Source organism: Bufo bufo, chromosome 1 (genome assembly GCF_905171765.1).
Source record: "Bufo bufo chromosome 1, aBufBuf1.1, whole genome shotgun sequence".
Taxonomy (NCBI): domain Eukaryota; kingdom Metazoa; phylum Chordata; class Amphibia; order Anura; family Bufonidae; genus Bufo; species Bufo bufo.
Window position 1 is genome coordinate 120,771,948 of NC_053389.1, and position 24,708 is coordinate 120,796,655.

At 42.6% G+C, this 24,708-nt stretch overlaps 1 protein-coding gene across 1 annotated transcript in view; it reads right to left on the bottom strand.

The window, feature by feature from the left end:
• PRDM2 (PR/SET domain 2) overlaps positions 1-24,708 on the bottom strand; it is a 235,946-nt gene that overhangs the window by 211,087 nt on the left and 151 nt on the right. The window lies entirely within an intron of this gene.

Consider the following 24,708-nt stretch of genomic DNA (forward strand, 5'->3'; position numbering starts at 1 on the left):
CATAAATTTGAGTCAAAATATTTCACCTTTATTTATGAAAAAATCCCAAATTTACCCAAAAATTTGAAAAATTCGCAATTTTCTAAATTTCAATTTCTCTGCTTTTAAAACAGAAAGTGATACCTCATAAAATATTTATTATTTAACATTCCCCATATGTCTACTTTATGTTGGCATCATTTTGGAAATGTCATTTTATTTTTTTAGGACGTTAGAAGGCTTAGAAGTTTAGAAGCAATTCTTCAAATTTTTAAGAAAATTGCCAAAACCCACTTTTTAAGGACCAGTTCAGGTATGAAGTCACTTTGTGGGGCCTACATAGTGGATACCCCCATAAATGACCCCATTGTAGAAACTACACCCCTCAAGGTATTCAAAACCGATTTTACAAACTTTGTTAACCCTTTAGGCGTTCCACAAGAATTAAAGGAAAATGGAGATCAAATTTTTAAATTTCACTTTTTTGGCAGATTTTCCATTTTAATCAATTTTTTTCTTTAACACATCGATGGTTAACAGCCAAACAAAACTCAATATTTATTACCCAGATTCTGCGGTTTACAGAAACACCCCACATGTGGTCATAAACTGCTGTATGGGCACACGGCAGGGCACAGAAGAAAAGGAACTCCACATGGTTTTTAGATGCCATGTCCCATTTGAAGCCCCCTGATGCACCCTTACAGTAGAAACTCCCAAGAAGTGACCCCATTTTGGAAACTAGGGGATAAGGTGCCAGTTTTATTAGTACTATTTTTGGGTACATATGATTTTTTGATCATTCATTATAACACTTTATGGGGCAAGGTGACCAAAAAATGTTGGTTGTTTTAGCACAGTTTCTATTTATTTATTTTTACAGCGTTCACCTGAGGGGTTCAGTCAAGTGACATTTTTATAGAGCAGATTGTTACGGACGTGGCGATACCTAATATGTATACTTTTTCTCATTTATTAAAGTTTTACACAATAATAGCATTTTTGAAACAAAAAAATTATGTTTTAATGTGTCCATGTTCTGAGAGCTAGAGTTTTTTTATTTTTTGAGAGATTTTCTTATGTAGGGGCTCATTTTTTGCGGGATGAGGTGACGGTTTTATTGGTACTATTTTGTGGGACATACGCGTTTTTGATCATTTGGTGTTGCACCTTTTGTGATGCAAGGTGACAAAAATTGCTTGTTTTGACAGTTTTTTTTTTTTTTTTTTTACGGTGTTCACCCGAGGGGTTAGGTCATGTGATACTTTTATAGAGCTGGTTTTTACGGACGCGGCGATACCTAATATGTCTATTTTATTTTTTCTATTTTTAATTTTTTTTTTTTATTCCTTACTTGGGAACTTTTTTTTTTTTTACATTTGAAACTTTATTTTATTTTATTTTTTCAACCCTTTATTTTTTTTTCGTCCCCCATAAGGTCATACAAGACCTCTGGGGGACATTTACTTCACTTTTTCTTTTTCTTTTTTCACAGTTGATTTCTCCTGTAACTGGGGCTGACATAGTAGCCCCAGTTACAGGACAAATGCACCCCTAGAGAGGCTGTACAGCAGCAATCCAGCGCTGTACAGCCTCACAGCAGGGCTGATCGAGGTCTCTGAGAGACCTCACACAGCCCCTGCACTCTCTGGTCACGGCGATCACATGACCGCCGGGCCGGAACAGGAAGCGCATGGCGCTTCCTTCTCTGCAGACACAGCGCTCGGTGAGCGCTGTGTCTGCAGCGATCGTGAAGGCAGGGACACCTGGGAACTGTCCCTGCCTTGTCTTAGGGTTGCCCTGCTGTCACTGACAGCGGGCAACCCGATCAGCAGCTGCACGATTAGCGTGCAGCTGCTATTTCTGACAGGACGTTCTAAAACGTGCTGTCAGAAATAGACGTCCACCCATAGGACGTTTATAGTCTATGGGCGGACGTGAAGCGGATAGAGGACGTCTGTGAGACTTGATTCCACTGTAGGGAGTGAGAGATTAAATTCCTTGGATAAGTTGTGTGGAAGGAAAAGACACGCGGGCCTCAAATAATCTGTCCAGAATAAAATCGCAGTTTGTCTCTATGAATTTGGAGGCATTTGAAGGAAGAGGCCTGATGGACCTCTATGGCAGTCATATTACATAGCCTCTATCTGACCCACGAAAAGAGTCTCAAAGTGGGCACAGGGTATGCAAATATGCATAAGGCCTCGTGCACACGAACGTATTTTCTTTCCGTGTCCATTCAGTTTTTTTTTTGTAGACCATATGTGGAACCATTTATCTCAATGGGTCCGCAAAAAAAAGTGCAAGTTACTTCGTGTGCATATCCATTTCCATATGTCTGCATTTCCATTCCGCAAAAAAAAAAAAAATAGAACCTGTCCTATTATTGTATGCATTACGGACAAGAATAGTACTGTTCTGTTACGCAAAATACGGAATGTTCACGAACGCCATCTGTATTTTTTGCAGATCCGTTTTTCGCGGACCGCAAAATTAGGGGTGGGCGATATGGCCTAAAATCTATATTGTGATATAATTTTAAGCATGTGCGATATATATCGCAATATATTCTATATTTCGGGGGGGGGGGGGTTAAACTTTTTATTTAATAACTATTAGCCTCCTTAGGGGCTAGAACCCTTTTACTATTCACCCAGATAGAGCTCTATTAGGGTGAATAGGACTTAACACTCTCCCTGCTGCCCTGTGCATATTTCACACAGCAGCAGGGAGCTGACTATGGCAGCCAGGGCTTGAGTAGCATCCTGGCTGCCACGGTAACCAATCGGAGCCCCGCGATTACACTACTGGGGCTCCGATCAGAAGCTGCCACCCTACGGCCACTGCCACCAATGATTTAATCGTGTGGAGGGGGGGCCCGCAATTAATATAATATTTAGAAGAGGGGGAGTAGAAGGTAGGGGCTGTGGCCACTGCGCCACCAATGAATATAGTTAATATGCTTGAATGTGCCATATCCGGCCTCTCTGACGGCGCACCGTGATCCGCCGCAATAAACCCCTAAGGACCTGTTCTCATTGTTGGCGGAGTGGCCACAGTCCCTCCCCTCCTCCTCCTACTCTGTTTTCACTGGTGGTCAGCGGCAGCCACACACAGTGGGGAGGGAGGGACTCCCTTCTTCACTGTGCCGGCTCAGGAGAACATGGTGCATGCCGAGAGCGGCGCATGCCATGTTCTACCGCGATATGGCGATATATATATATATATATACACACATAAACAAAATCTCGATCGTTGGCCAAATTTATATTGTTTATATCGCATATCGTCTATATCGCTCCCACCCCTACACAAAATACATACGGTCGAGTGCATGAGCACTAAAATTGGACATCCCCTGGGGGACTTGCGTGCGTTCCAGACAATGCCCTGCCAATCGGGATGCAAATTTTGGGAGGCAGGCTATTATAGCCTCATACAGAACAAAGCTGTAATATTTATTTTACTCACTTATGTAGCACTGCTATATTCCGCAGCACTTTACAGACATTAGCATCAAGCTGTCCCCAATGTGGCTCACAAGTTCCCTATCAGTATGTGGGAGGAAACCCACGCAAACACAGGGAGAACATACAAACTCCATGCAGATGTTGTTCTTGGTCAGATTCGAACCTAGGACCCCGACACTGCAAGGCACCAGAGCTAACCACTGATGGCAGTGCAATTGAGCCCTGATGGTCTACTGTCACGGCGGGGAGTGGGTGAAACCCCCCCACCGTGCGGTGTCAGAGGGTAAAAGGGGATCAGCCTGGCCAAAAGGAGTAATAAGGGAGCAGGTCACCTCCTACCGCGTCCCTAATCCTCTCCCTGACTCCTCACCGTATGAGCGGACCCCAATGGTGGGACGGCTCATACCCTGGATACCTAATATCCTGAGTCGCCCTGGAAATCCCTCACTAAGGAGCAGGGGAGAGACGACTTGTTCATCCCAGTCATGGAGGAACAGGAGTCTCTATCTGAGGCCAGGCTGCAAGGAGAGGGGAACAAATACAGCTATTGAGATGGCAGGCAAGCGAAACCCATAACACACTTACCTGCCACAGACACACTGACTGGAACCTGTGCACAATCGCTGGTGTCCAAACCAACATTAGAGGACACAGCACACACCACAAACCACACAGGGACCCAGGAGACCCATAGCTGCAATAAACATAAAAGACAGTGGAATGTCTAGTCAAATGCTGGACACCAAACACCACCAGACATGAAACGCCAAATTAAACATACCAACACCCTGAACATAACCCACTCCATACAAATAAGGACAGGAAGGGAAGGAGATACCGGGATAACATTGAACATCAATGACCACAAGGGTGGCCCTCACTGGACAGATGGTAAAGCGATGAGCAGTGAACCACCAGCACACACCAAGCCTGGAGGAACACTGAGCAACAGGCTTCCAGCAGAGACTAAATAGCCCTAGCAGCCACACCCACAAACACATAAACCCAGTGTTCACAAAACACTAGCAAGGGAGTTAACCCTTCCAACACCAGACAGAGGAAGGAAGCCACTTAAAGGGGAAGTGCACACACAAGCAAACTAAACACGTTACCACCAGCAACCGCATGCGTGGCAACCATGTCACGGCAATCACCCAGAAGGCCGAGACACTGCCATCGCATGCTCAAACAGCAACACGTTGCCGCGGGAAACCGCAAGTGTGGCAACAGTGTCACAGCGTAGACCATAGGCCATGACATCTACAACTTGTGCTGGCCTACCTACAACGCCAACTAGATAATTGAGAGCCACAGCCTACGGGCCAAGATCCAATACAAATACTAAATGCAACATACAAAATGGCCGTCATCACTGATCTTATTACCATGAACAAATGAGAAGTTGCCATTAAACACAGTTCTGAGGAGTGTGAGGTTTCGCTCTGGTAGATAGGGTAAGCGGTCGCAGTACAGAGGCAAAATACAAGTTCCTAACTCAAACTTTAGTGTTTATTCACAATTGCGGCAGTTGCATAAAACAACACGTCACTTTGCAGTCTTTGGTGTTAATTCACACACAATAGAAAGTTCATATTGCACAAGTCACCTTGTTGGCAGTTTTGCCCCTGCACATGGGTCTCAGCCCTCCAGTCTGGCACAAAACCTCAGATACCAACACAGAGACTCAGCTGCTGAGCCCAGCTGCCTATTTAAGGACAGCCAGGTGCTGCCAAAACCCGGACCGGCACTCAAACTCCAGTCCAGTATTTGACCTCACCTGGCTGGAAACCAGCCCAGCCGCACATGTTGGCAGGAAAATACCTGCCTTCCCAGACAAAACCCATCGCTGTGTCACAGGTGGTAACATTTCTCAGAAAAGACAATGATTGGCATATGCACGAATAATATAAAAACACAAATCGATCTCCACACAAACAAAAAAACTGAATATGACTAATATCTAGAAAGTTCTCTCTCAGTTTCTCTACTTTATTTCTAAAATATTTCCCTATGGCACTTTATGACCCCATTTATGAAAACTAAGGGGTGACATGTTTTCCATAGCAACCAATCAGATCTCCAGCAAAACAATGAATTTCTGGAACAGGTTAAAAAAAAAAAAAAATGTGATCTGATTGGTTGCCATGAGCAACTGCGCCCATAGCAACCAATAATATTCCACATTTTTCACTGCATCTTTGGAAAATGAAAGGTGGAATCTGATTGGTTGCTATAGGCAACTAAGCCAGTTCTACTTTACACTAGATTTGATAGATCTCCCCCCATGGAGTCCATATGATTGTGTTCTAAAGCTGTATAACCATGAACACCTTCCCAAATATAAAATATACCTTTTAATAAACTTCCATAAAAACTGGCCTATGGCCGGACTTAGTCCAAAGGGTCAAGACAACACATACAAATTAGCTATGTAGTGCTGTGGTTTTGCAGGAAAAGGGATTGTCCAGCATCATGAGGGTAGGCCATCACTTGTAAAAAGCTGGACAACCCCTTTAAATTCTGTGTAATACATGAAAACAGTCATGAGCATTTTTCTGATGGAAACTATTGGCCGGGCACCCTATTCTCGGGATCACTGAGAATATGAACAGTACAACTGCTTTCACCCCTTGATCTCAAAAGTAAGCACCCACTAACTGGCCAAAAAGGATTACCAGATTGGCTCAACCAGCCACCAGCAAACCAGTGAAAGGCACAACAAATATTCTCATGATTGAGGGTGAACTGCCCTTGGTGGAACCCTCCTTTTAGTTTTGCATAGTATACAGGACCCTTTAATAAAACAAACCAACTTGTATTAACTGTCCATTTTCAAGACTCCTCTATGTTCTTCTCAGGCTCTATGCATGTTACACGTCTGACATGGTTTAGATCTCTTTATATGTGCCATTTAATATGGTTTCGGTCTATAATCCTGTTACCACACGCTCACTTTGATCTCGATTAAGATTGTCGTGCATAAATTGACAGACTGGATTTGTTATATAAGATGACATCTCCCCACAATGGCTGGAACCCTCATTTAAATCAGATACAAAATCTAGAAAAGAATGCCATCAATAAAATCAAGAATTAACTTTGATTTTGTACATTCCTGAAACAAAAAGTTCTGTATGAATGTCACAGAGAGACAGAGTTACTCACCTATGTCCATTCTAGTAGATCGAAAGTGGTGGGACCTACCTAAAGTGGTGGATCATGTCTGTGGAGACCACAAGGGACTCTCTACCACTAAAGGAATACATAAATGTTAAAAACTGCATGTGGTAGGTGGGGGTCTTGTTGGATGGCCCAGGAGGAGCGAGTGGAGGATGGGATTTGTGGATTTGGCTGCCTATGGCTACGAAGTGACTGGAGGACACACCCTTTCTTCCCTCGGACATGCCCTGGTATTGGGGCTCCTGCCTAGTGTCGGTTGGGGTGGCGTTGATGGAGGATTGCCTGGGTGCAAGGCAGGACCCATGGACAGTAAAGACAATGATCAGGCCAGATAGTTGTATTAAATAAAGTCTCTTTACCAAGTGGTCAATAGAGGGGTAGAGTTGCAAATAGTAACAAGGCACAGTTCCACAGCATATCACAGTGTAATATTCTCTCAATACAAGAGTATCATCAGTAACAATGATGGTGGTTATAGTACTCCGTTTTCTCTCTAAACAATATTTTGAAGTCTCCTAGCAGAATCAAAGGCATGCAATAAGGTTCTTAAGTCCTCCTGCACTTCCCAGATCAAGGCGTTCAGAAATTTAGAAAATTGTGTCTGTCAAAGTATGGAGGTTGCCTCAACAATAATAGTTCTATAGCAGCAAAGCCTTAAAAAGGGCTGTCCAAGACACTTGCAGCAAGCCCCTAAGGAGAGGATGAGAGTGGTAGTGGCTCTGGGTGTAACGGCCAATTACAATGGCTGTCCTCACACCCTTGCTCCCTAGGGCCGTACAGTGAAAGGAGGGCATATCCTTTCTTCCCTCGGGGCACACTCTGATTCTGGGGCTCTTGCCTGAGTTGGTAGTTGGGGTGCCCCTGATGTTAAGTGTTTGTATGGGTGCATATGGTGTAAGAGTCAGAAAACCCAAGATAGAGGTAGAAGACTAAACGTCTATCTTTACTCAAGTTCAAAACAGGAGTTGTAGTGCATTCAATTATAGCAGACACAGTTACAACTGTACACAGTCCCATTCTCTCCCAGATAGTGATAGGCATGGATGGTATTTACGGCCCTGTTCCCTCTAGCCTGCTTAGGTATCTTCCAGTAGAATCTATGGTTCAATACTCTTGCGATGGTGGCTGTAATGTCCACTGTGGAACACAGGGTTTTGAAGGCATGGGACGTGTCCAGATGTCTTAACAGTGTCCTTCACAGCAGACTTATCAGCTTTTGGTAGCAGGTTACCATACTAACTCCAATGCTCAGCCAAATTCTAAGTCCTCCAATTCTCTCCTTTTGTAGATCATGCAGAGATTGTGAGTCTCTGTAGCTTGAGGCCTAAGAAAGAGGAGCATAGGTGACTGCTTCATTCCTCTAACAACTCCAGTCTAGACTGAGCAACTGAGCTGGTGGCGGATCCTGGCTCCTCACCCAACCTCTTGCAAAGACTATACACAGTTAGGCCTCTTTCACACGGGCGTTGCGGGAAAATGTGCGCGTGCGTTGCGGGAACACCCGCGATTTTTCCGCGCGAGTGCAAAACATTGTAATGCGTTTTGCACACGTGTCAGAAAAATCGTGCATGTTTGGTACAAAACCCGAACTTCTTCACAGAAGTTCGGGCTTGGGATCAATGTTCTGTAGATTGTATTATTTTCCCTTATAACATGGTTATAAGGGAAAATAATAGCATTCTGAATACAGAATGCAAAGTAAAATAGCGCTGGAGGGGTTAAAAAATAAATTAAAAAAATGTTTAACTCACCTTAGTCCACTTGATAGCGCAGCCGGCATCTGCTTCTGTATTCTTTCTTTAGGACCTGGGTAAAGGACCTTTGATGACGTCACTCCGGTCATCACATGGTACGTCACATGATCTTTTACCATGGTGAATCACCATGGTAAAAGATCATGTGACGTACCATGTGATGACCGGAGTGACGTCATCAAAGGTCCTGTAACTGTATTTAATGCTCACCATAGGTCCTTCAACAAAGGAGACACAAGGAGATGCCGGGCTCCGCAATCAAGTGGATTAAGGGGAGTTAAATTTTTTATTTTATTTTTTTAACCCCTCCAGCGCTGTTTTACTATGCATTCTGTATTCAGAATGCTATTATTTTCCCTTATAACCATGTTATAAGGGAAAATAATAATGATCGGGTCTCCATCCCGATCGTCTCCTAGCAACCGTGCGTGAAAATCGCACCGCATCCGCACTTGCTTGCGGATGCTTGCGATTTTCACGCAACCCCATTCACTTCTATGGGGCCTGCGTTGCGTGAAAAACGCACAAAGAGGAGCATGCTGCGATTTTCACGCAACTCACAAGTGATGCGTGAAAATCACCGCTCGTGTGCACTGCCCCATAGAAATGAATGGGTCAGTATTCAGTGCGGGTGCAATGCGTTCACCTCCCGCATCGCATCCGCGCTGAATACTCGCTCGTGTGAAAGGGGCCTTATACCGGATGCAATAAATTACATGACAATATATTAAATAACAAACCATTTGCAGTTGCCCCCAGCTCTGGGGCACTGCACACTTACCCTCACCCACTCAATACAAATGGCTCATAGTGGTATAAAAATATAAATCTAAGGATTCTCACCCACATCAACCCTCCATACCAATCCTTACCAGGTTCCCGCTGGTCTCTACCACCTAGTCTTGGCTTGCCACACAAGAAATGCCTAGAGATGCCTGCTCAGCCGATCACTGGCTTAGGTGGCTCACTGAGCAGAAATCTCTAGGACTTTCCTGTGTGCTGAGGAAGTAGAGACAAGCAGGGACTTGGTTAGTGATAGAATGGAAGCGTAGAGTATTAATTTTTATTTATTTTTTTAGAACACTTTGAGACGTTTCTAAAGAATTTTCCCCCTGGACGACCCCTTTAGTCCCCAGAAGCTCAAGTGTGAACTGGATTTGCTAACCATTTGTTCCTTGAAATGTAGCATCTAGATAATGCCTTCTTTTCAAACATATAAAAGTCCCCAAAAAATTTCTCAGTAGTTGTTATTTTTTTTGCTTGATACTGGTATTTTTTGTGCTCATTTTTCATCTTTTCACTTTAGTGTTCCTTTATTGGGAGATAGAGGAACCAATTACTGTGGAGATGAGTAGAAAACAACAGTCACAGAAAACACATAGATTTGCGTTCACTATTTAGTGATCCTATGTGATGGGAAGTGCCCTATATAGTGAGATACCCACTCAGTGTACATAAGCATACACGAACAAAGGATAAACTAAGACTAGACAGGTATAGTAGAAAAAATATACATATTCTTTATTAAACAATACATAAAAAATCATTATTTAATTGGGTGATATATCACATCAGATAAAAAGGTGGACTACACCTGAGGGGACATAACATGATTACATACAAAGAAGGGGGCAAGGAGGTCAACACTCAGCTATTCCTCAGCTAAGATTCACAAATAGCTAGAAAAAGTGCAAGTGCATATCTCAAAGCTTGTAACATATACAGGTCCTTTTAAAAAAATTAGCATATTGTGATAAAGTTCATTTTTTTCTGTAATGTACTGATAAACATTAGACTTTCATATATTTTAGATTCATTACACACAACTGAAGTAGTTCAAGCCTTTTCTTGTTTTAATATTGATGATTTTGGCATACAGCTCATGAAAACCCAAAATTCCTATCTCAAAAAATTAGCATATCATGAAAAGGTTCTCTAAACGAGCTATTAACCTAATCATCTGAATCAACTAATTAACTCTAAACACCTGCAAACGATTCCTGAGGCTTTTAAAAACTCCCAGCCTGCTTCATTACTCAAAACCGCAATCATGGGTAAGACTGCCGACCTGACTGCTGTCCAGAAGGCCATCATTGACACCCTCAAACAAGACACAGAAAGAAATTTCTGAACGAATAGGCTGTTCCCAGAGTGCTGTATTAAGGCACCTCAGTGGGAAATCTGTGGGAAGGAAAAAGTGTGGCAGAAAACGCTGCACAACGAGAAGAGGTGACCGGACCCTGAGGAAGATTGTGGAGAAGGACCGATTCCAGACCTTGGGGGACCTGCGGAAGCAGTGGACCGAGTCTGGAGTAGAAACATCCAGAGCCACCGTGTACAGGCGTGTGCAGGAAATGGGCTACAGGTGCCGTATTCCCCAGGTCAAGCCACTTTTGAACCAGAAACAGCGGCAGAAGCGCCTGACCTGGGCTACAGAGAAGTAGCACTGGACTGTTGCTCAGTGGTCCAAAGTACTTTTTTCGGATGAAAGCAAATTTTGCATGTCATTCGGAAATTAAGGTGCCAGAGTCTGGAGGAAGACTGGGGAGAGGAAAATGCCAAAATGCCTGAAGTCCAGTGTCAAGGACCCACAGTCAGTGATGGTCTGGGGTGCCATGTCAGCTGCTGGTGTTGGTCCACTGTGTTTTATCAAGGGCAGGGTCAATGCAGCTAGCTATCAGGAGATTTTGGAGCACTTCATATTTCCATCTGCTGAAAAGCTTTATGGAGATGAAGATTTCATTTTTCAGCACGACCTGGCACCTGCTCACAGTGCCAAAACCACTGGTAAATGGTTTACTGACCATGGTATTACTGTGCTCAATTGGCCTGCCAACTCTCCTGACCTGAACCCCATAGAGAATCTGTGGGATATTGGGAAGAGAAAGTTGAGAGACGCAAGACCCAACACTCTGGATGAGCTTAAGGCCGCTATCGAAGCATCCCGGGCCTCCATAACACCTCAGCAGTGCCACAGGCTGATTGCCTCCATGCCACGCCGCATTGAAGCAGTCATTTCTGCAAAAGGATTCCCGACCAAGTATTGAGTGCATAACTGAACTTAATTATTTAAAGGTTGACTTTTTTTGTATTAAAAACACTTTTCTTTTATTGGTCGGATGAAATATGCTAATTTTTTTAGATAGGAATTTTGGGTTTTCATGAGCTGTATGCCAAAATCATCAATATTAAAACAAGAAAAGGCTTGAACTACTTCAGTTGTGTGTAATGAATCTAAAATATATGAAAGTCTAATGTTTATCAGTACATTACAGAAAATAATGAACTTTATCACAATATGCTAATTTTTTGAGAAGGACCTGTATATACATATATACATGTATATACATATACAGAAAAGTTCTCCACATATATCACAAATATTCACAATTTATGCTGATATATACACATGTATCTCCACTGCCAGTGCATCAAATTAAGACATACGTGTGTATAGCGCACAGACCCAGCCCCACATGGGAAAAGGGACTAGTGCCTTAAACTCGGCAAAAAAGTGCATGTTGTGCATGTTATCATCTATTATAAAGAATAGAAACAGAGTCCCATAAGGATGCATGAACGTGCATGTGCATGTCGCCTCAGGGGCAGATGGAAATAACTACTAGTGCCAAAGTGGAGCAATGCAAGGACACGCACATACAAATATATGCACCCTAGAAATCAATCAATTGAGTTTATGGTCACTCAATTGATTGATTTCTAGGGTGCATATATTTGTATGTGCGTGTCCTTGCATTGCTCCACTTTGGCACTAGTAGTTATTTCCATCTGCCCCTGAGGCCACATGCACATGCACGTTCATGCATCCTTATGGGACTCTGTTTCTATTCTTTATAATAGATGATAACATGCACAACATGCACTTTTTTGCCGAGTTTAAGGCACTAGTCCCTTTTCCCATGTGGGGCTGGGTCTGTGCGCTATACACACGTATGTCCTAATTTGATGCACTGGCAGTGGAGATACATGTGTATATATCAGCATAAATTGTGAATATTTGTGATATATGTGGAGAACTTTTCTGTATGTGAAACAGGTCCTATATACACTCACCTAAAGAATTTGGTACGATTACAGCGATACCAGATTTGTGTAGTTTTTATTTTGTTTTACTACTTAAAAAATAATAAAAACCTTTGAAAAAATCCAAATTTCTTTGCATCACCATTTTCTGACAGCCATAACTTTTTAAAATTTCCATCCATACAGCTGTAGGAGGACTTGATTTTTGTGGAAAGAACTATAGTTTTTATTGGTACCATTTATGTGGTACATATGGCTTTTTGATCATTCAGATTTTTGTTATTCTATACATATTCTGATACGGCACACATCACACATGGAAATTATATTTTAATAGTTCAGACATTTTAAACGTGGTAATACCTGATACCCATCTTTTTATTATTTATTTATTTTTACATGTACATTTCAGAAAGGGGGGGGGTGATATAAACTTAATATTTCTGTGTTTATTTTTTTTTACTTTTGATTTAACAACTTGTAGCCCCTTTAGGGGGCTAGAAGATGGGATCACTTAATTCCTTGTTGCATTCACCCAAAGATCTATTGGGGTAAATAGCATTCTGATGCACTCCCTGCCAGTGTTATACCACCAATAGTGGCAGACCATGCAACTGCTATGGGGCCTGTTGGGAAAAAGGGCCTGCAGTGAACCAAAGTTCCTGCCCCCTAATTACACTCATTACTGTCCAGCTCCAGTATAGTATCCCTATCATCAGTGGAGAAAGCTGAAGGACCTGTGATGATGTCATCACAGGTCCTGTACATCTAGTAAAGGAACTACACAAAGAATGGTGTAGTTCCCAGGTTAGATAGGAACTTCTGCTAGAACCTGTGATGATGTCTTTCAACCCCCAACAGCATGGAGAAGAACTGCATGATAAGCTCTCCACTGAGACTAGAATGGAGTGGTAAGTTGAGATCTTCCTCCTTTCTCTTCATTTGGCCCCCATTCCCTATTTTTACTCATATCTCATATATATATATATACACTAACCTAAAGAATTATAAGGAACACCATACTAATACGGTGTTGGACCCCCTTTTGCCTTCAGAACTGCCTTAATTCTACGTGGCATTGATTCAACAAGGTGCTGATAGCATTCTTTAGAAATGTTGGCCCATATTGATAGGATAGCATCTTGCAGTTGATGGAGATTTGAGGGATGCACATCCAGGGCACGAAGCTCCCGTTCCACCACATCCCAAAGATGCTCGATTGGGTTGAGATCTGGTGACTGTGGGGGCCATTTTAGTACAGTGAACTCATTGTCATGTTCAAGAAACCAATTTGAAATGATTCGAGCTTTGTGACATGGTGCATTATCCTGCTGGAAGTAGCCATCAGAGGATGGATACATGTTCTCATTCTGTTTACGCCAAATTCGGACTCTACCATTTGAATGTCTCAACAGAAATCGAGACTCATCGGACCAGGCAACATTTTTCCAGTCTTCAACAGTCCAATTTTGGTAAGCTTGTGCAAATTGTAGCCTCTTTTTCCTATTTGTATTGGAGATGAGTGGTACCCGGTGGGGTCTTCTGCTGTTGTAGCCCATCCGCCTCAAGGTTGTGCGTGTTGTGGCTTCACAAATGCTTTGCTGCATACCTCAGTTGTAACGAGTGGTTATTTCAGTCAACGTTGCTCTTCTATCAGCTTGAATCAGTCGGCCTATTCTCCTCTGACCTCTAGCATCCACAAGGCATTTTTGCCCACAGGACTGCCGCATATTGGATGTTTTTCCCTTTTCACACCATTCTTTGTAAACCCTAGAAATGGTTGTGCGTGAAAATCCCAGTAACTGAGCAGATTGTGAAATACTCAGACCGGCCCGTCTGGCACCAACAACCATGCCACGCTCAAAATTGCTTAAATCACCTTTCTTTCCCATTCTGACATTCAGTTTGGAGTTCAGGAGATTATCTTGACCAGGACCACCCCCCTAAATGCATTGAAGCAACTGCCATGTGATTGGTTGACTAGATATTTGCATTAATGAGAAATAGAACAGGTGTTCCTAATAATTCTTTAGGTGAGTGTATGTATATATATATATATATATGTTACAAGCTTTGAGATATGCACTTGCACTTTTTCTAGCTATTTGTGAATCTTAGCTGAGGAATAGCTGAGTGTTGACCTCCTTGCCCCCTTCTTTGTATGCAATCATGTTATGTCCCCTCAGGTGTAGTCCACCTTTTATTCTGATGTGATATATCACCCAATTAAATAATGATTTTTTATGTATTGTTTAATAAAGTATATGTATATTTTTTCTACTATACCCGTCTAGTCTCAGTTTATCCTTTGTTCGTGTATACTGTAGAGATGAGTAGAACCTGGAAAAGTACCAGGAATCACACCTTACTATGTTTACCCATTGATGGGCAGCTCCCTGAAGCAGATGTCAAGTAACACAAGAGAGACCGTCTGCTCCATCACACTCTCCCTCCCACAAGTCACAGGAGGATATTATTGACTATGGAGACGGCTCAGACAAAAACAGCAACAGTAGCTTCAAAGGAAATCAAAGCAAAATCTTTACAAATCCTGTAAGAGGTAAAGCGCAGCAAAGACGGGGTTAAATATTACACTTACAATGTTGTTTACATTTATTTTGAGTTGTTATAAATTCGATTTTTGAAAATAATTAAAATTCCCATAATATGTACGACATTCTGAGAAATCTATAGATATATCCTCCACACATTTCACTTAAGCCTCATTCACACGTCCATGTCCGTGCTCAAATCCATGAGCAGGTGGTCAGTGATGCATCCGTGAAGCTGTCCGTGAAGGATCTGTGTTGGGTCCATGTGTCAGTTTTTTGCGGTCTGTGCTGCATCCGTGTTTCACTGACACTGAACAGCTGAAAAATAATTTTCAAAGCATCTCTTCTTAATAATCCGTGAAACACGGATGCAACATGGATGGCATCCATGGTTTTCACGGACCCATAGACTATAGTGGAAGTGATGGATCCATGAACACGGACAAAATAGAGCATGCATCCGTGCTAAAAACATGGGCGAACGGACCGTGCTAAATCACTGATGTCTGAATACACACATTAAAATGAATGGGGATGTGTGCTGTCCGTGGAGAACACGTACAGCACACGTCCGTGAAACACTGACATGTGAATGAGGCTTTACTTTCATTTTTCATTCTACTTTAATAATTTTTCTTTATAATGCAGCTGGCCTCAGACAGGAAGATTGTAATCCCCCCTCCCAAATCTAACGAGCTTTCATCAAAACGACTGATCAAATGACCTTCACCACAGAAAATCATTTGCATCCTGGGAAATATGATTTATTTGCATCGCTGTGCGATTCAGATGACAGAGATGTAAATGCTACAATTACCAGTTACAACCAAGAACATTTTACAAGCAGCTCAGAGAAGTGTCCCGACAGATTTTTAAAGCTACCTTATGGTCAGTTCACATGAGCGCGTTCAGTCCACATTTCCCAGACGGAACAATGCTCTGACCGGTACTCACAGCATCATAATGATTTATTACTAAAAGAGACATGTCAGGAGGTGACAGGTCGGGTACAACACAAAGACGACTCAAAGCAAACAGCAATCCTTAGGACTCTTTCACGTGGGCGATATGGATTGTGGGACTCGCAGGGTGGATAAAAATCTATGATTTAAAAAAAAAAAATGTTTTTTTTTATATAAAATGCTTTTTGAGGAAAATATATTACCATCCAAAGGTTATTCCATCATGAAATAAAGATTAGCTTTTTTAATTATGTAGAATAAGGCTGTATATGTTTCATTTTTTTGGTAAATAAATTCCATTAATCCATTAATCCAATGTCATGCTCTTCCAGAGGTTTTTGTAAGATTATTGGGCAGTTTCTCTGCCTACAAGATATTATCACAGATGCTTGGTTTACTTTTGCAGTTCTCAAAACTGAATTTGACTCAGCAGAGATCACATGCCTCTTCTTCACAGCAAAAATGTTATAACATGAACAGAGTTGAGAAAAAGACCTTAATCCTAACTTCTACAAACCTATGAATGCAGAATCAACCTAATCAAACTAATATGAAAAGTTATTCTAAAAATCTTCATCTACTTGCATATTATAAGTTATACCAGCAAGAATTAGTCTTTATGTAGAAAACTATGATTTAAATCAAGCCTTACTGACTAGTGATTTAAATCGTGATTTAAATCAGTTTGATTTAAATCAAATCCACCCTGTTTATGATGGTTTTGCACGCAAGTTCAATCAGTTTTATCTTCAGTGTTTGTATTTTTCCCATCCAGATTGTATGCGTTTTTCATGCGCGTGAAGGAAAACTGAAGACTAACAATCTATATCTCCTAGAAACCACCCATGAAAAACCCATTGCACCTGGATGCCTTCTGTTTTTTCACACAAGCCCTATTCACTTTTATGGGGCCAGAGCTGCTTGAAAAACGCAGAATATAGAACATGATGCAATTTTTCCTGAATGCGTAAAAACTGATGCTCATGTACACAGATCCATATAAATGAATGGGTCAGGATTCAGTCTGGATGCTTTGTGTTCACAACACATTGCATCCGTACCAAAAAAATAAAAATCACTCATGTGAAAGAGCCCTTCCGCTTAAATGGAACCTGTCACCTCCGAAAACCATCCCAAGCCGCCAGCAGTACCTGAAAGTAGCCAGCAGCGTGTTTCCGACAATCATTTTATTTCTGAAGGCAGATAAAGCAAAAGCTCAGAAAACGTTCTTTTATCCCCTGCCGGCGAGCTTCTCTAGTCATGCTCGAAGTCAAAGGGGCAGCGGCCTCCTTGCTTCAAGTCACTGTAACCACGCCCCCTTCCCTGCCCCTTCGCTGTGACTGACAGCGCTTATGCAGAGAGTTCGGCTGCCTTTGCCGAACAGCCGGCTGTCAGTCACAGCGAAGGGGCAGGGAAGGGGGCGTGGTTACCGTGACTTGAAGCAAGGAGGCCGCTGCCCCCTGGACTTCAAGCATGACTTTTGCAGATCCGCAAAAAATATGGATTCTGTCTGTGTGCATTCCGTATTTTGCAGCTGGCCCATAATAGAACAGTCCTATCCTGGTCAGTAATGTGGACAATAGGACGTGTTCTATTTTTTTGCTGAACGGACATGCACATGGAGTAAATTTCCATTTTCTGCGGCCCCGCTGAAGTGAATAGTTCCTCACGGGCTGATAAAAAAACAAAAAACTGAACAGACATGGAAACAAAATACGCTCGTGTGCATGAGGCCTAAGTCTGTTCCCCGATCTCCGTTAAAAAGATACATGCCCTATTTTTGTCCATTTTTGCAGACAATAATAGGCATTTCTATCATAGGGAAGGACATTCCAATTCACAAAATGCTGAACGCACCTGGCCGCAAAACACAGATATGGTTGTGTGAATGGACCCTTAGGCCCCTTTCACACGAGTGAGTATTCCGCGCGGATGCGATGCGGGAGGTGAACGCATTGCACCCGCACCGAATACTGACCCATTCATTTCTATGGGGCTGTGCACACGAGCGGTGATTTTCACGCATCACTTGTGCGTTGCGTGAAAATCGCAGCATGCTCCTCTTTGTGCGTTTTCCACGCAACGCAGGCCCCATAGAAGTGAATGGGGTTGCGTGAAAATCGCAAGCATCCGCAAGCAAGTGCGGATGCGGTGCGATTTTCACGCATGGTTGCATGGTTCCATGTGATTGGAGCATGTGATCTGACGTCACCACAGGTCCTAGCCGATAGTTCATCTTTTGAGAAGTAAAGAATAGACCGGGAGCTACGCGAACAAGAGGAGAAGGCGAGTTAATTTTTTTTTAACCCTCAATTGATCACCTACTATGCATTCTGTATTCAGAATGCTATTATTTTCCCTTATAACCATGGTATAAGGGAAAATAATAAAATATACACAACACCGATCCCAAACCCGAACTTCTGTGAAGAAGTTCGGGTTTGGGTACCAAACATGCGTGATTTTTCTCACGCGAGTGCAAAACGCATTACAATGTTTTACACTCGCGCGGAAAAATCACGGGTGTTCCCGCAACGCACCCGCACCTTTTTCCGCAACGCCCGTGTGAAAGAGGCCTTAGGCTGGGTTCACACTTGAGCGTTTTACTGCGCGTTCAAACGCGCTGTAAAACGCTCAACACATGAAAACCAATGCTTCCCTATGGCCCTGGTTCTCACTTGAGCGTTTTACAGCGCGTTTGAACGCGCTGAAAAACGCCCTACGCTCAAACAAGTTCTTGAGCTTCTTTGGGGCGTTTTGACGCGCGTTTGTGGCCATAGGACACTGCAATTAATCACACAAACGCGCGTCAAATGCGCGTTTACTATTGCAAAAAACGCGCATAAAAACGCGCAACAAAAACGCGCGTTACACGCGCATATCAAATACGCTCAGGTCTGAACCCAGCCTTAGAGTGAGTTCACACATAGGTTTTTGCTAGCTTTTTCTGCGGTATGAATGTTAGCTCCAGATGTCAGCTGACGGTCTAAAGGAAATATGACACGCAGGACACACAAGTATTATTTTTATTTTTTGCTAATTAGGTGGCGTTTTTTGCATGTGGGAGCTCTTGGCGTTTCAACATTTCCTTCTCTATAGGGGAAAAATGGCATTAAAAAAAAAAAAAAAAACACAACACTGGGAAAACACATTGGGAGACATTTATCAATGCTTTTACGCCACAATTGCGGCATAAAAAAGTCGCACGACCGTGGTATGTTTTGCGGTCCGCAAATCGCCAATCCGCAAAACACGGATGGCGTCCGTGCGCGTTCCGCAATTTACGGAACGGCACGGACAGCCTTCAATATAATGCCTATTCTTGTCCGCAAAGAGCGGACAAGAATAGGACATGTTATATTTTTTTTGTGGGGCCACGGAACGGAGTAACGGATGCGGACAGCACACTGAGTGCTGTCCGCATTTTTTGCGGCCCCATTGAAGTGACTGGGTCCGTATCCGAGCCGCCATTACGGCGGACCAAAACAACGGCCGTGTGCATGAGGCCTAAGTCATCAATGTCAGATCGGATCAACTGTATTAAGAGAAATGCCTTCTCTTCATACAGCGCACGTTCCGTCTCCTGTCTCTCATTCCTGCTTGCCATAGACATAGCAGGAGCGAGCAGGAAGAGAGACGGGAGACGGTGCATGCCTTCTCTTCATACAGCGCACGTTCCGTCTCCTGTCTCTCATTCCTGCTTGCCATAGACATAGCAGCAGCGAGCAGGAAGAGAGACGGGAGACGGTGCATGCCTTCTCTTCATACAGCGCACGTTCCGTCTCCTGTCTCTCATTCCTGCTTGCCATAGACATAGCAGGAGCGAGCAGGAAGAGAGACGGGAGACGGTGCATGCCTTCTCTTCATACAGCGCACGTTCCGTCTCCTGTCTCTCATTCCTGCTTGCCATAGACATAGCAGCAGCGAGCAGGAAGAGAGACGGGAGACGGTGCATGCCTTCTCTTCATACAGCGCACGTTCCGTCTCCTGTCTCTCATTCCTGCTTGCCATAGACATAGCAGCAGCGAGCAGGAAGAGAGACGGGAGACGGTGCATGCCTTCTCTTCATACAGCTGATCGGTGGGGGTCCGACACTCCGGATAGGCCATTAATATTAAAAGACTGGAAAACCCCTTTAATCTCCTCTCAAACAATGTGTTTCCCACAGTTTTTTATGGCATTTTTCACTTATAGAGGATAGGTCATCAATATTAACAGCCTGGAAAACCCCTTTAAATAAAAAAAATAAAAAGATTTTGCTCATTGGTAAATGGCCCATCCAGTAAAGGAACACTAGAAGCGAGAGAGAATAATAAAAAAAAAAAACTAAAAAAAAAAGGGGGACACAATAACAGGTATGTAACACCAAAATGTAGACACATGAATTCAAGAGAAAGATTCTTAGGTTTTGCCAGATATAACAGAAAGTCTATGTGATTTGCACTCCGCATCTGAGAAGCCATGCGGAGCCAAAAGCCACGAGCACTCAGAGCAGCACTTCTGTCCCTTTGGGGGTTTTTTTTATATAAAGGTTTAGTTACAGGTTAATTGCGGGATATCCCTTTTAAAGTACAGAAGTAAAGTAAAGAAGCAGCTAAGTAAGCTTCCTTTACAGGTCTGCCCCCAAAGCAGCTGGGGATTCATGGGAAAGGAGACAGGGCTTAAGATTCACTATTTGGTTCCAAAATTGCATCACAATTCTGCCAAAACAATCTCTCTCAAAGTAAGCTAACCAATAGTCGGTATAGAGTCAGAGAAAAGTGTCCGTCCCTGCACCAGATTCATCATCCAGCCTGAGCACCTGTGACATATCTGGTGGTCTAGACAGAAGGTCTAAGCCTACTCCATCTTTAGGATAAGCAGATCTTGGTCAATGTATTCATAGATGTTAAGATCTTTGATGACAATAGATGAACTATTCTCAGCCCAAAATCACATCAATCATTAGAGGTGAGTAGGTGACATGATGAGGGGCAGCTCTTTGGCTAAGGAGAACTGTCAGGTGTAATTTTGGTGGAATACTTTTTTCTCCTCATTCTTCTACTCTACGTACAGATCCTATCATGTTAGGGTAGGCTCAGAATGGCTTTTGAGTCAGAATCCATGTTCTTTAAGCCCCAATCTCATTTTAGTGTGCTTACAAAAAAGGGTGTTAATGAACTCACCAAAGGTTAAAAGGGATGTTTCATGAGGAAACTCCATTTTCATATGCCCCAGTGACCTACAGATGTCATAGAAAGGGGCTCTTAGAGATGCAGCTTCCCCTCTTAGTAATGGGATCATTGGGGAGTGTATAAACCAGAACTCATGGTGATCTGTTGATCGCTAGGGACAGCCTCATTTTTTAGGTTTGTATGGTTTATCTTTTGACAAATAGATACCAATGTGCATCTCTGTGGAGACTAAAACAGGCAGTGCCTGGAAGGCCCTCCGACAGGGCGTTCCTTTGGATCCCAACCAAAAAACAACCCATCCCAAGTGAAAAAAGGCTGAGGAAATCTAAGAGCTTGTGCACATTGCTCATGCAGTATTACAGCTCCACTTTTGTACAAAGCCACAATAGGGCAGTCATAGGAAGCCCCAGAGCTGTCGGCTGTACTTGTCTGTGTCCATGATTTCATATGCAGGTTTATGGATAAATGAGAAAAATAATCGTGGCGACTCTGTACCTGGTGGAGAATATCTCCACATATAGAGCAGCTAACAGAGGACCAAGGAGACATATAACCTATAGCTTAGTATACTACCAAGTTATTATTTTAGGATTTTGGAAAGAATGCATCTTTAAACCCATTAGGCTACTTTCACACTAGCATTTTTGCCGGATGCGGCAGGGTTCAGCAAAAACGCTTCTGTTGCTGATAATACAACCGTCTGCATCTGTTATGAACGGATCCGGTTGTATTATCTTTAACATGGCCAAGACGGATCTGTCATGAACTCCATTGAAAGTGAATGGGGGACGGATCAGTTTTCTATTGTGTCAGAGAACGTCTTTCTCTGCATCTCAGGACGGAAAGTAAACCACAGCATGCTGCGGTTTGCTCTTCGGTATGAGAACAGAACGGAATGCATTTTGGAGCACTCCGTTCTGTTCAGTTACGTTTTGTCCCCATTGACAATGAATGGGGACAAAACGGAAGCATTTTTTTCCGGTATTGAGCCCCTATGACGGATCTCAAAACCGGAAAATAGAAACGCTGGTGTGAAAGTAGCCTTAATCGGATTAATATTTTGTATTGGAATTATTGAAACAACACAAAGATTACTGTGTCTAGAAACTTCACTTCTGGCGCTCTTACATTTCTCTCTCATGTCCACCTGATATGTCCAGTGGTCACATAGGCTCAGTCTCTGCCCTTGGGTCATCTTGTACACAGTCAGAGGACAGATTCCCCAGCCAATAAGAATCTGTTTGGTAGAGGCGGCTTCCTCTCACTGGCACTGGACACGTGTGGCGGATGTCTTGAGAGGGAATACAATGAACACCAGGGGGTGCTATACAAGTATGTATCTGTATCAACCAGATCTTGGAGAATTTTTAAAATAACTAAAAAGTTGATGTGTTATTCAATCGTAGGATAACCCATTTAGTGTAAACATAATAAAAAACACAATTTTGAAACATACAAATAAAGGCATAAGAAATGCAAAAAAAATAATAATAATAATAATAAAAGACTACAGAGTAGAACACATCTTGCCCCGATATAATAGAATATGTCCTATTCTTGTCCATTTTACAGACAAGGAATAGGACGTTTTATAGAGGGCAGAACGTTCTGTTCCGCAAAATGCGGAACACACACACACACAGCCGCTATCCGTGTTTTGCGGATTCACACGAGCCCTTAAAGGAGACATCCCGCACCTCCGCTGATCAGGTGTCCATGAATAGCTGCAGCGCTGGAAACGGGGTCCAGAACTACACAGCTCGGCCCACTGTCTACTGGTTGGGGTTTGTTACTGCAGTGCCGCTCCCATTCACTACACAATGGAGCTACCACCGGACAGCTGATGGATGGGCGTGCAGGGTGTCGAACCCCCACCAATCTGATATGAATAACCCATCCTGGGGACAGGTCTTCAACTGTTCTATCCTGGAGAACCTTCTTAGCCATATCAATCAAAATAACAGACAATGAAACATGCGCCTGGTAACAATGTGGTTAGAAAACAGACTTTGGTATAACAGTCTCTACAGTTCACCACATTCCTTCCTTCCTGTAAGATACCTGCTGCATCTGCTGAAGCAGCCGTGACGGCAAACAATACGACTTGGGCTCTAAACTCAACACAACAGCCGGGAGACTGTCACAGCAGCCGCAAAACGGACACATTTTATGCATTTTTTTTTTTTTCCATTTTTACTTACATTGTAAATTTGTACAAACCACTCAGGGTTTTTATTAAGAAAAATAAAATAAAATAAAAATCGCCGCAAGCTAGTCACGAGTTCCTACTGCAATAGGTATCTCTGAATTTGTATTCTGAGACAGAAGACAGGAATATGACATGGGGCCTTTGTCAAGTAGAATTATTAAAATTCTGCTGTGCCCCATTGTCTAGCCCAGACATTCAAGGACCTCCTGCCGCTGCCGCGCTTCAGGACGAGAAAAGTACTTAAAGATGCATTCACAGTTCACGCCCACACTAAATACACAACTGAACATTTCGCACATTTTCCATTCAGCAGAGATAACCGTACGACGCGCGGTTTTCTTTACAACGCCAACACCATCACTACAGTTTATACCTATGGAATATCGCAGCTTACACAATGGTCCGCTATGGGACTGAAAATGTAATGACAGAAACCGGAAATTCATGCGTAATCAATTAATAAATTGTTTTCCCGTGCCCTCTGTAACGCTACGTCAATTAGATGCCGGAATTTGATGTTATTTTATTTGACAAGTATTCGGCAAGTGTTTAAATAAAAGCATACACTGCCACATTTTATTCTAAAAAAATAAAATAAAAATATTATAATATATAATAAATTTTATTTAAAAAAATTTTTTAGAAATTCTATAGAAAGACAAAAAATAAAGGCTATCCTTTTTTTATTTCACTTTTATTTTTTATGATTTTTTTAAATTAAATGTAATATACTGAAACAAAAGAACAATGCTCAAATTTCCTTCTGCTGAATAAAAATATTCAACAAGCAAAATAAATATTATATACAGCAAATATTATAGACGGCAAGTGCTAACACTATCCAAAGCCAAGAATGTCTTTTATTTAAAAAAAAAAAAAAAAGGTGCGTCTTTCACAGGGCTGCCGGTCTACTGACAGGGCTCCTCAGAATTTTTAAGGTTCTAATAAAGGCCGTACAGTATGAACAGCGACCTGCTAAAAAGCAGCACTAGATACAGAAATAAATACAGTGCAGCATGTCCTGGGTTTCCTCCACACATCAAACAGAAATACAGTAATAATACTGCAGAAATATTTCGCACAAAGAGTTTTTTTTTGTCTTTTTTTTTGGGGGGGGGGGGGATGAGAAAAAATAAATTGTCTGCAAAGACCTGTCTGCGAAGTGTTGGAAAGCCCTAAGCCTGAACAAAGCCCCAACTCGCCCACATTGTCACCTATGGGTGCCCTGCAGGACACAGAGCAGGAACTACAATAAAAGTCATGTCCACAGCATCTGGGGAGGGAGGTGACTGCACTGCACAGCCCCCTAATCCCTGCTGTCTATGGTGGACAACTTCCTGGGGTCCCTGTGGAGGGGGAGGGGAGAGACCCCCCTTCCTGTGCA